The sequence below is a fragment of the Lepidochelys olivacea genome (assembly GCF_965140295.1).
Source record: "Lepidochelys olivacea isolate rLepOli2 genome assembly, chromosome: 8".
NCBI classification, from domain to species: Eukaryota; Metazoa; Chordata; order Testudines; family Cheloniidae; genus Lepidochelys; species Lepidochelys olivacea.
This window is the reverse complement of record NC_140418.1, coordinates 23244227-23255323: the sequence shown is the minus strand read 5'-3', so window position 1 is coordinate 23255323 and position 11097 is coordinate 23244227. Positions and strand designations below refer to the sequence as shown.

The window sequence follows — 11097 nt, the reverse complement described above, 5'->3', positions numbered from 1 at the left end:
TGAAAGTCCCATGGGCTGTTGTAAATTCCATTTGTGTACTCCCAAAAGCATTTTCAATTTGCAGAGATAGATTAGCACAACTATGATGACAGAGATCATGTTTCTCTTTTGTGTGGATTTCAGACCTGTGCCTATACTGGTACTGGCTGGGAAAGCTAAGTAGCTCAGATGTGCAAATGATTGTTATGGAATTCCCCAGCTCCAGGAATAAACTACCAATGTAAAGTTAACATGAGGCTGCTATTTCATTATGGTCAAAAGAAAACATTCATTAATGGATGAGCGGTAAAAATTAAAACTTCAATCACATTTTCTTTCAGCTAAAAGTTTTAATCAAACTGCACACCCAAGTGGAATGGACAGTTCCTGAGACTGGGAGCTTTTCAAGCAAAAGTCAATAAATTACAAGTGAACATAAATAAAATCTAGATCTACTCCCCTACAACAAAGGAGAACATAAAAAATGCAGGCAAATCTGCAAACACCACAGCAGCATAAGTTGACATAATGTCCTTGCTTTAGGCTACAAAGAGATCCAATGGTTATTACTAACCTCAGCATTGCAGGTAAACAATATCTAAAAATACACCCAAGCTAATGAATGATACTTTTTTCACAAGCACATTCATCAAAGTATCTGGCAAGGGTAATAAAAAACTTGATACATACAAATAAAAGTTTGAGGCAATTAATATCATTCTCAAATATCAGAGGGGTAGTGGTGTTACTCTGGATCTGTAAAAGCAGCAAAGAGTCCTGTGGCACCTGATAAGACTAACAGACGTATTGGAGCATAAGCTTTCGTGAGCGAATACCCACTTTGTCGGAGGCATGCAGTGGAAATTTCCAGAGGCAGGTATAAATATGCAAGCAAGAATCAGGCTAGGAATAACGAGGTTAGTTCAATCAGGGAGGATGAGGCCCTCTTCTAGCAGTTGAGGTATGAACACCAAGGGAGGAGAAACCGCTTTTGTAGTTGGCTAGCCATTCAGTCTTTGTTTAATCCTGAGCTGATGGTGTCAAATTTGCAAATGAACTGAAGCTCAGCAGTTTCTCTTTGAAGTCTGGTCCTGAAGTTTTTTTGCTGCAGGATGGCTACCTTTAAATCTGCTATTGTGTGTCCAGGGAGGTTGAAGTGTTCTCCTACAGGTTTTTGAGCAGATTTAAAGGTAGCCATCCTGCAGCAAAAAAACTTCAGGACCAGACTTCAAAGAGAAACTGCTGAGCTTCAGTTCATTTGCAAATTTGACACCATCAGCTCGGGATTAAACAAAGACTGAATGGCTAGCCAACTACAAAAACGGTTTCTCGTCCCTTGATGTTCACACCTCAACTGCTAGAAGAGGGCCTCATCCTCCCTGATTGAACTAACCTCGTTATCCCTAGCCTGATTCTTGCTTGCATATTTATACCTGCCTCTGGAAATTTCCACTACATGCATCTGACAAAGTGGGTAATGCTTGCTTATAACGAAAGCTTATGCTCCAATACATCTGTTAGTCTACAAAGTGCCACAGGACTCTTTGCCGCTAATATCATACTGTTGCTACAAGGGTGAATTCAACAGACAGAAAAATGAGGAGGTTAACTGATCTATATAATTCATACTCAGTCTTTATAGTCATCAATTCTGCAAACACATGCTTAATTTTATGCACTTGAGTAGTGTTGAAAATTAAACATGGTGTAAATGTTTGCAAGATCGGGGCCTGAATCTTCAAAGCACTCCACAAACATAAACTCATCGTTCCTCACAACAGCTTTGGGAGATAAATATTCTTCTCTCCATTTTTCAGATGAGGAGCTGACTCAGAGGTCAGAGCCAGGATTAGAGCTCAGTAAATTCCTAATGCCAAGACCTTGCTTGGACTAGCTTGATTATGACTTTTTCTTGTGTAGAACTCTCTCTCTCGTTCTCATAAAATATTACAATTACATATCTGCCCATAGATACCAAGACGATGGGTGCCTTTCAAAGGCCATACATGGCCCCAGCTGGTTGATGCAAGAGTTTCTATAGAGGCCAAAGGAAAAGACAAGGCCATAGATTTTCATCCTTATTGACAATAAAAGTCAAGATTATTATTTTTCCTGATTGCTGCACTTATACAGAGAAATTATTTCCCTGTTTCAGAGATGGGGTCAGAAATGGCAGATCCCCAGAGACTCATGGGTATTTTTAGATTTGTATGTACTGTATATGGAAACTTAAGCAAGTAAATAATAGCTAGAGAAAAACTTCAGTGGTTCAGAAAATATGTGCATAGCACCAAATCCATTCCTGTCTTACATATGTATGACATGCTGGCTGAAAAGTTGGCTGCAATGAGCTAGACTCTAGGTTCAAAACCAGCCGTGTGGTTTTGCTTTCTTATGTGAGTCTTTGGAAGTTTTCTCCCTTTCTTGACATACTTACTGAGTTCTCTAACAATGTATTCAACTGTTGTGGGGAAAGCATAACATAAATTAATTGACAAAGGAAAAAAAATATGTGTGGATAACTAAAGAAGCTTGTAGAGTACTGGTCTTAAGCCACCACATCAAACAGGAGAAAATGTGAGTTTCAGAGTTAATAAATCCATGAACCTTGGCTGCATGTATAGAAAAGAGACCCAAGACATGTGCTAACATCCACACATTCCACGGCAGAGTGGTGTAAGTAAGATTCCCAGGAAGCTTGACTCCTTTGAGAATTGCCTACAGGAGGCATTTGTGAGCAGACATTGTGGGGTCTATTCTGTTGATGAACACATGTAAGTCTTAGGCTACACTGGCAATTGAACGACTAAACTTTTGTCTTTCAGAGGTGTTAGCCCCCTACCCCTGAAAGACAAAAGTTTTGCCACAAGTGCCAGTGTGAACAGTACTTTGTTAGCAGGAGCGCTCTCCTGCCGACAGTGCAAACGGGGTTGTCGTCAGGAGAGCTGACAAACAGTGGCTACACTGTGCAACTTTTAGCAGCATGGCTGTAGCAACACAAAAGCTGTGTAGTGTAGATATAGCCTTAGTAATCTGCATGGGCTTCAGAGGAAGAAAACATACTGGAAATGTCCCATATATTCCATTACCTCAACTGCAGAAACACTTACTTTCAGTAGCATAGACCCAGATCCTCAAAACTATGTAGGTACTGTGATAGACCCAGGACAGTTGGGTACAGCAGAATAATTTTTTTTCCTCACAAGGAATACATATATTTATGATGGCAAGTTTTACGAGGGATAGGAGTTAAGCAAAGCCAGTTCAAGTACAGTGGCACTTTAAGTTCCACCTTGTAAGGTATAGTCTCCATTAGAATTAGAGGCAATCTCCACTTTTAACCTTTGTAACATTTATGTAGCATGTTTTCTCCATTCCAAAATGCAGGGGGGTCTCTCAAGGACAACCTGTTAGTGTAGCTAATAGATATTAGTTCAGTGTGTGACCAGAAAAAAATCGTGTAATCTTGATGTGGCAGAATAAAGATTGTCTGGAAGTAACCATGTGTTTAGATTCCAGCATTTGGCACCTTCAGATGACAACCTGGATCCTGTATTTAAACTACCAGACCATTCTCAGACAACTGCAGGTTTTACTGAGGGTTCGTAATTGTCACAAAAAATCTTAATCAGCTTTCATGTTGAGAGTTCTTCTTGACTTCTGTCTCAGCTAGCTGGGCACTCTACTGTGCCACTGTTGATGTCATCGATGACATCATGAGGATGTCTACCATCAGTATTGCAGCCAACAGACTGAGCTGTTCCTAGAATCTCCTTAATAGTTCCAGAGAGCTCCCGGGCCAAAGACCTGTGCCTCATCTGGTGTGCGATGTTTACTATCTCATCAAAGCTGACACTGCCACTGTATTTAATGTTCTTCTGCTTCTTCCTGTCACAGGGAGGCTCTTTGAGGGTTTTGATGATCAGGGCAGAGGCAGAAGGGACAACCTCCATCTGAGCTTGCCTGTTCTGGATAGTGAGTTTCACTGTGATCCTCAGCCCCTTCCAGTCACCTGTTGCCTTGGCGATGTCATCACCAACCTTTTTGGGAGACAAACAGATATACTGTCCACTGGATAAGCAGTTTTCTGTTCCCTGACTGACCAGAGCAGGAGCTGCTCCAGGCTAGGGTGGACTCCAATTAGCCTGCAAAGAGTCAGTTGAAGCCATTAGGCTAATGAGAACACCTGACTCCAATTAATGTGCAAAGAGTCAGGTGAGGCTGTTAAGCTAATGTGAACACCTAACTCTAATTAAGGCCCCTCTGATACTATAAAAGGGCTCACTCCAATCAGACTGAGGAGAGGAAGTGTGGCTGAAGGGCTGGGTAATGAAGACACCCTCAAGCCACTGGAAAGGGAGCCCTAAGATAAGGGTGAAGAAGGCGTTAAGAGAGAGAGAAGCGAGGGAGCTGTGGGGAAGTGGCCCAGGGAAATGTAGCAACTCTGGCAGTGAAAGGTCGGCTGCCAACAGCTACGGCCATAAGGGCTCTGGGCTGGAACCCAGAGTAGAGGGTGGGCCTGGGTTCCCCCCAACCCGCCACTACAGAAACACCTCCTGGGAGGGGAAGACAGGCCCCTTTCTGGACAGGAGGCTAACCTGCTTTGGAATAAGCCTGTAGGAACAACAGAGACTGTGGGAGTTCTATCACCAAACTCCTTGCTGGCTTATGATGAAAAGGGCTCAGTAAACTGTACCCTGGCCCCAGAGAGAGAAGGGCTACATGGAGGGTCACAGTGAGCCTCTGAAGCTAGCATAAACTGCCTGGAAGGGCGGGACCCATGAGGACAAGGTTGGAGCTCTGCCACAGTACCTAACTCCCACTGATTTCAGTGGGAGTTAGATGCCTAAATGCCTTTGAGAATCTGGGCCTTTTCCCTCCTGACTCAGGGCCATTCTTATCCTACTTACACTGGTGTAAATCAGCAGTAAATCCATTGAATGGCAGGATGTTGCCTTGTTTGGTACTCACTGCTACACCTCCACAGCATATATTTTAACTCTGGACTGAAATCTTGGCCAACAGTGATTTTTGCTCTGAACAAGCTTAACCTGGGTTACCTTCAATAAGTCTCTCACACATCACCATGGCTTTCTTTTTCCAAAACTGGCACTGGACACTTCATTATAGACACAGCTCCTCCTCCTGGCAAAAAATCCCCTTTGATTGCAAACCATCCACCATGTTAACTAAAGTACAAGTTGTACCATAAAAGAGAATCAAAGGACTAAATTTTGCCCTCATTTTATGCCTGTGCAACCCCACTGATGTCAATGAGAACTGTAAATGCATAGCTGAGGGCAGAATTAGGCTCAAAATCTTCCTGTTATGGGCCTTGGGAAAGGGATAGCCAGAGAGGAGGAGAGCAGGGAAGGAAATGAGATTTAATCTCTTGTCTCACAGGAGGTCAGAGATAGAGCAAACACACTTAAAATTCCAGCAGCAACAACCTTAAAGTCTGGTAGCCAATTCACAAGGAGAGGAGCCCCCTGTTCAAACCCTTCTAGAGGTTAAAGGTTCCCATGAACATTTTTTCTTGTTGCTCCACCCCTCAGCCTTCTGCAAAGATTTTTTTCTCTGTATTAGAGTGATTCTAAAAATGGCATGATGGGCCTTCAGGGTAGTTGAGGCATAAGTATATTCTCATCAAATCTGCTTTATTCAAAGGCTAAAACAACCTTTCTTCCTAACTGCTAGCCCTGCAAACTCAGCCTGGATTTGAAAGTTGAGTTGGGTTCTCTCTGTCTTGTGTGTTGTCACCACTAGGTCATCTCTGCCTCATTACATCTACCCAGCCCCATCATCTCCTGAGCAGTTTGGAACTAAGTGAGCAATTCTGTTGATGTACAAGCCAGCATAGAATCTAGCTCGCTCTCTCAGAGATAGTTGGTTCTGAGCTTCAGGAGCCGCTACCTCAGAACATTAATTTTGTAAGCAGTGTAATTTGATGCTCATTCACCCCAGATGAAGATCTACTCCAATGACTCTGAATGCACCCAGAGAGCATTGCTGTAAAGTAAGGAAGTGCTAGTTTCACATATCACTTTTCAGACTAGAACTTCACTTTTACAGTATTAATGTGCACTCCCTGCTTTCTCCCTTTCCCACCCCATTTGGAAAGATAACTGACAATTTAATTTCCCGAGAGTAAACAATGCACTACAACTCAGAGTTCCAATGGTATAATCTCATTCACTTGGATTGATTTTACCGTCACCTCTTGCTGAAATAAGAAGTACTCTTGTGATGGATGAAAAGGTTGACACCTAATGGGTTTAACGTAGGTACAGCTAAGCTATAACAATATACTATGAGCCATTACAGCTGTGCTCTTGACTGGATGGGTTTCTGCAGGCTTCTAGTTAGGAATTAGGCTCCATGCAGTAGCTTAACTTGGAGAAGTGTTTCACAAGTGTCTTCTGTGCTCAGTGGCAAAACCACCGAAATGTAAGCAAACCCATTTGGACACCGAGGCTTGTGTATGCCTACACTGCAATAAAAAACCCATGGCTGGTCTATGCCAGCTGACTAGAGCTCAGGCTAAGGGATTGTCTAATTGTGGTGTGGACATTCAGGACCCTGCGAGGGAGAAAGTAAGTAAGGAAGTGTTATTTACTTCTTCTCATAACACAAGAACTAGGGGTCACCAAATGAAAATAATAAGCAGCTGGTTTAAAACAAACAAAAGGAAGTATTTCTTCATACAACACACAGTCAACCTGTGGAATTCTTTGCCAGAGGATGTTGTGAAGGACAAGATTATAACAGGGTTCAAAAAAGAACTAGATAAATTCATGGAGGATAGGTCCATCAATGGCTATTAGCCAGTATGGGCAGGGATGGTGTCCCTAGCCTCCGTTTGCCAGAAGCTGGGAATGGGTGACAGGGAATGGATCATTGTTCTGTTCATTCCCTCTGGGGCACCTGTCATTGGCCACTGTTGAAAGACAGGATACTGGGCTAGATGGACCTTTGGTCTGACCCAGTATGGCCGTTCTTATGTCCCAGAGCTTGGGCTGAAGCCTGAACCCAAATGGCTACACCACAATTAAACAGCCCCATAGCACAGCCCCATGAGCTCGAGTTGGCTGGCATGGGCCAACTGTGGATGTCTAACTGTAGTGTAGACATACCCCTAGTTAGTTTATGAGAGAGGTTATTGGTGCTACAGGCAGAACTACGTGATGGGCTATAATTGCATCCTCCAGGACACCAGAACACGCCAATTGCTATTTTCCCATAGGCTACAGATATTCTATATGTAATCTATGTTCCTTCCTTAACAAAGGGGCTAAAAGGGACTGGTCCCACAAGGCTTGGTGATGATGCTCTACCTTGACTAATTTTTCACCAAAAGAAAGAAGCAGCAATGGAGGGAGGACTTATGGAGGGAAGATAGAGAGATGTGCAGGACCTCTTTTGGGCAGGACTTGACTGGAAGCAAACTTGGAAAAATTCTACTTGTAAAAGAGATTAAAATAAATTTCCTCTGAGAAAGCCAGATGGCCATGGAGGTGAATATGGAGCTTCTGGCCACTTGTTCAAACCCAACCCAAGGGAACAGTGACAGTAATGTAGTCCTGATAGATGTTCCTCCTGCAAGTCTCCCTACTTTCCTTCATAGGTGGCATGGATGGATGTTCTCAAGTCCATTTTGCAGTCTGAGTCCTTCATGCTGGTCTTTACATTGTGTTTGGTAATGGGGTCTCAGATATGTATTGACGCTATGATTAGAGATGAGGTGCTTCTCACTGGCAGTCAGTTCAAACTGTGGCTTGGCACCACTGTACAGAAACCTGTATGTGCAGGTTGCTTCCCAAAGATGCCAGAGTGTCACCGGAGCTCTGTGCAGAACCAAAACATGTGGCCCAAAATGAGACCCTCCAAAAAGCTGGACTTGCGGTTCTCAAGAGATGAAAGGCGGGGAGCCTACAAGTGGGAAGCAGGAAGCTAAGTTATGAAGAAGAGGATCATGAAATATCTAAAGGGAGGTCATAGGGAATCCAGAATGGCAGTGTGGCTGTAAAAAAAGAATTAGATATGAATTGCAAAGAGATGCGAGGAATCCCCACATTTTGTGGAGGAACAGAGTGCCAAATATAGGAACTATAGGATAACAAAAATGAATCAAGCTAATGAGATGTAACAATTTGTTGAAATCATGTCTTATTTACATGTCAAGTGTCACCTCACCTCATTGCTTCCATTGGCATTGTTTGCTTTCACACAGCTCTGCTAAAGCTGTGGGATCAATCACTCTGTAACGCATCTAATGTCGTGGCAATAAGAGGTGAAGCATTTGAACCACTTCTGAATGAGATGCTCCAGGCAAGGCCTGGCTTGCTGAATGCCTACAACGGACTGTAGAGGAAATGTTTTACTTAGGGCATGTCTACATGCCCAGTGCTGCAGTGGTGCAGCTGTACTGATGCAGCTGTGCCGCTGCAGTGCACCTAGTGAAGAGGTTAATAAAACCACCTCTGTGAACGGCAGAAGCTATGTCAGCAGGAGAAGCTCTGCCACCGACATAGTGCTGTGCACATGAGCACGTATGTCAATGTAACTTATGTCACTCATGGCGGTGGTTTATTCACACCCCTGAGCGGCATAAGTTATGCTGACATAAACTGTAGTGTAGACATAGCCATAGAAAGTACAGTATACATTTACTTTTGGCTGGCTGTAACTGTTTGACATTTTTACTACCATGCTGGGTAAGTTAACTTTTCTCTTGTTATCTGCCCAGGTGGCAGGGACTCTAAAACAGAACGTCTTCTGGATTTCTGTTCCTCTTGGAAGGTGGTATCCCCCAACCATCTCACCCGGCAAGCTGCCTCTGATGTGTTGGCTGTGATTATGAAATGGAGGTTTTGGGGAGGTACTGTACAAATGGTATGGACTAATGTGAAACTTAGTTATGGTTTCTTTGATCAGTCTGGGTTTCCTTCTCTGTCACTTGGAGAGAGATGGTTTTTCTGCACTCAAATGACCAAGATTCCCTTTTGTAAATTTGAAAAGCTAAATCAGCAGTGAGGAATCTTTTCTTTGGAAAGTTGTAAGGAGTATCCAATGTATAAAAATGACAAGTGCTTATAGGTCAAATTTCAAGGCTTGCCACAGGTGACTACAGAAATCTCGTTAAAATGAAATACAATTATTTAAGGAGCTTAAATGATTATCAGGGATCATGCAGCTTTTGTTAAGAACCAAAAGTAATAAAAAGAAATGCCAGTCTTTCAAAGCTGCTTTGTTAAAGGATTTAGAGGAGTGAAATGCTGGCTGTGCTGCACCTTCTACCATCAGCTCTGAAAAGTTCTCCAAAGTTGGTTGATGTTTTGGTTTGGGTTTACACTGCGTGAATCACCTGTTAAGCTAAACTTAGAAGGATACTATCACACAGTTAGGCCCAAAATTCTGATCTGTAATCAACAATAATTTACACAACCTAATGTGACTAGAAATGTTTTTATAACATTTTCCCCCAGTGGGTGCCCCTCCAAATATTAAAATGAAAACTTACGCAAAAGAACCCCACACAGTCATCTACACTGAGGGAAACTCAAAGAGAACAGGAATATGCTAGTGCAGCACAAGCGGAAAGCAAAATCATCCAGTCTAGCTTCCTTTTCTGAGCTGAGTAGAATACAAAAAATAAATCAGCGACAAAAAGAGTGGAAACATTTTAAAAATCCTTTCTATTTTAATAAGCAGTGTCCCTTTAAGAAGAAATTGCAACTCAGCAGGAGCAGGATTGGGCCATTGAAACACAACAGGAGATTTGCCAATGACTTCAATGGAATCAGGATCAGACCCAAGGTGCCGTACATTAAGTCTGTATATGTATGTATATGGCTCTCATCATTGTAGTATATGAACATGTGGTGACCTAGACACAAAACTTCCCTATCTTTGCTCACTGAGCTGGAGGATATTTGGCCCAACCACAGATCACATCCATCTTCATCAGCCTAATGAGGGAATATACATATGCAATGAAACCAAGGGAAATGCTCTCATGGGAGTCAACATTGTAAAAACATCTGTTAAGTGTTTTCTGCACATCTGTTCATGGTTCGGCCTCTGTTTCAGTATTCACAAAAACATTGCTAAAATTCCTAATAAGGGAAGCCTTGTGTCAGAGGAAGGAGTAAAGACCAGTTGCCATGGTTTGTACCACTTTATGTAAAACTTCAGTCGTAGTTTCATGATTCACACTTAATTGAAAGAGATGAAAACAACTTCCAAACATGGGTTAAAACATATGAGAAGATGTCCTCAGAGATCCCCTGGTTTAGGATACCATGTTACTGAGCTGAAGGATGCAAAGAAAAGTGGGACTCTCATATAACTGCATCCTTTTGACTTTTCCACTTCTGATTGCAGTGACAAAGAAAAAGTCATTAGAAATGCAATGTCACCTCCAAACACTGCCAAAAGCACCAAGTGGGTTTTACTGAAATCCAGCATATTTGCTCTCAGTCTGGGCTATGGGCTTCCAGCGGTCAGTGCTCTTTTTGCTATGTCTGCAATGCTGTTTATGAAGGATCTGGAGTGATTTATGGGTTTTGCTTTGAAAACCAGACCCTTTGGTTGCCTGTAAGCTTACAGGACAATTACTAATGTGCTGGAGCACGAATACTGAGCCCTGACCATTGCTGATGTTTTTAAGCTTTCAAAAAAATAACATGGTAAAAGATAGGGGAGTTTAGCCAAGTTAGTTCACTCCCATTTTTAACTCATCGCCAACCCATAGCGCTGCGCCAAAGGATATCAGTGGGTATGATGGGAGATACCACCCCAGTGTGTGCGCACATGCACAAATGGGACAGGGAGCAAGGAGGTTCTGCTGGAATGCCAACTGGATATTAATAAATAAAAGTGATGTATAAATGTGAAGTTACCTTAATCTCTGACATTGTTTGCGGTTTCTAAAGTGCTAGTGTTCAGTGAAGTACACCGACAGGTAAGGTTTTTATAGGCAAAACCAGAAGCAGCTGGTGGTACCCTGAAGAGGTACAAATAAAACCACACTTCCTCTTGAAGATACACTCTCTCTCTCTACTTATATTCTCTCTCTCTTTCTCTCTCTCTCTCTCTATAGTGTGTGTGTGTGTGTGT

At 42.6% G+C, this 11097-nt stretch overlaps 1 pseudogene across 1 annotated transcript; it reads right to left on the bottom strand.

Moving 5' to 3' along the window:
• Positions 1 to 3644: 3644 nt before the first annotated feature.
• Positions 3645 to 8688, bottom strand: LOC311525662 (large ribosomal subunit protein uL11 pseudogene; annotated as a pseudogene). The gene is made up of 2 exons: positions 8650 to 8688; positions 3645 to 4019 (listed from the first exon to the last, which is right to left on the bottom strand). The product of its transcript is annotated as a large ribosomal subunit protein uL11 pseudogene (transcript).
• Between the last annotated feature and the right edge of the window lie 2409 nt (positions 8689 to 11097).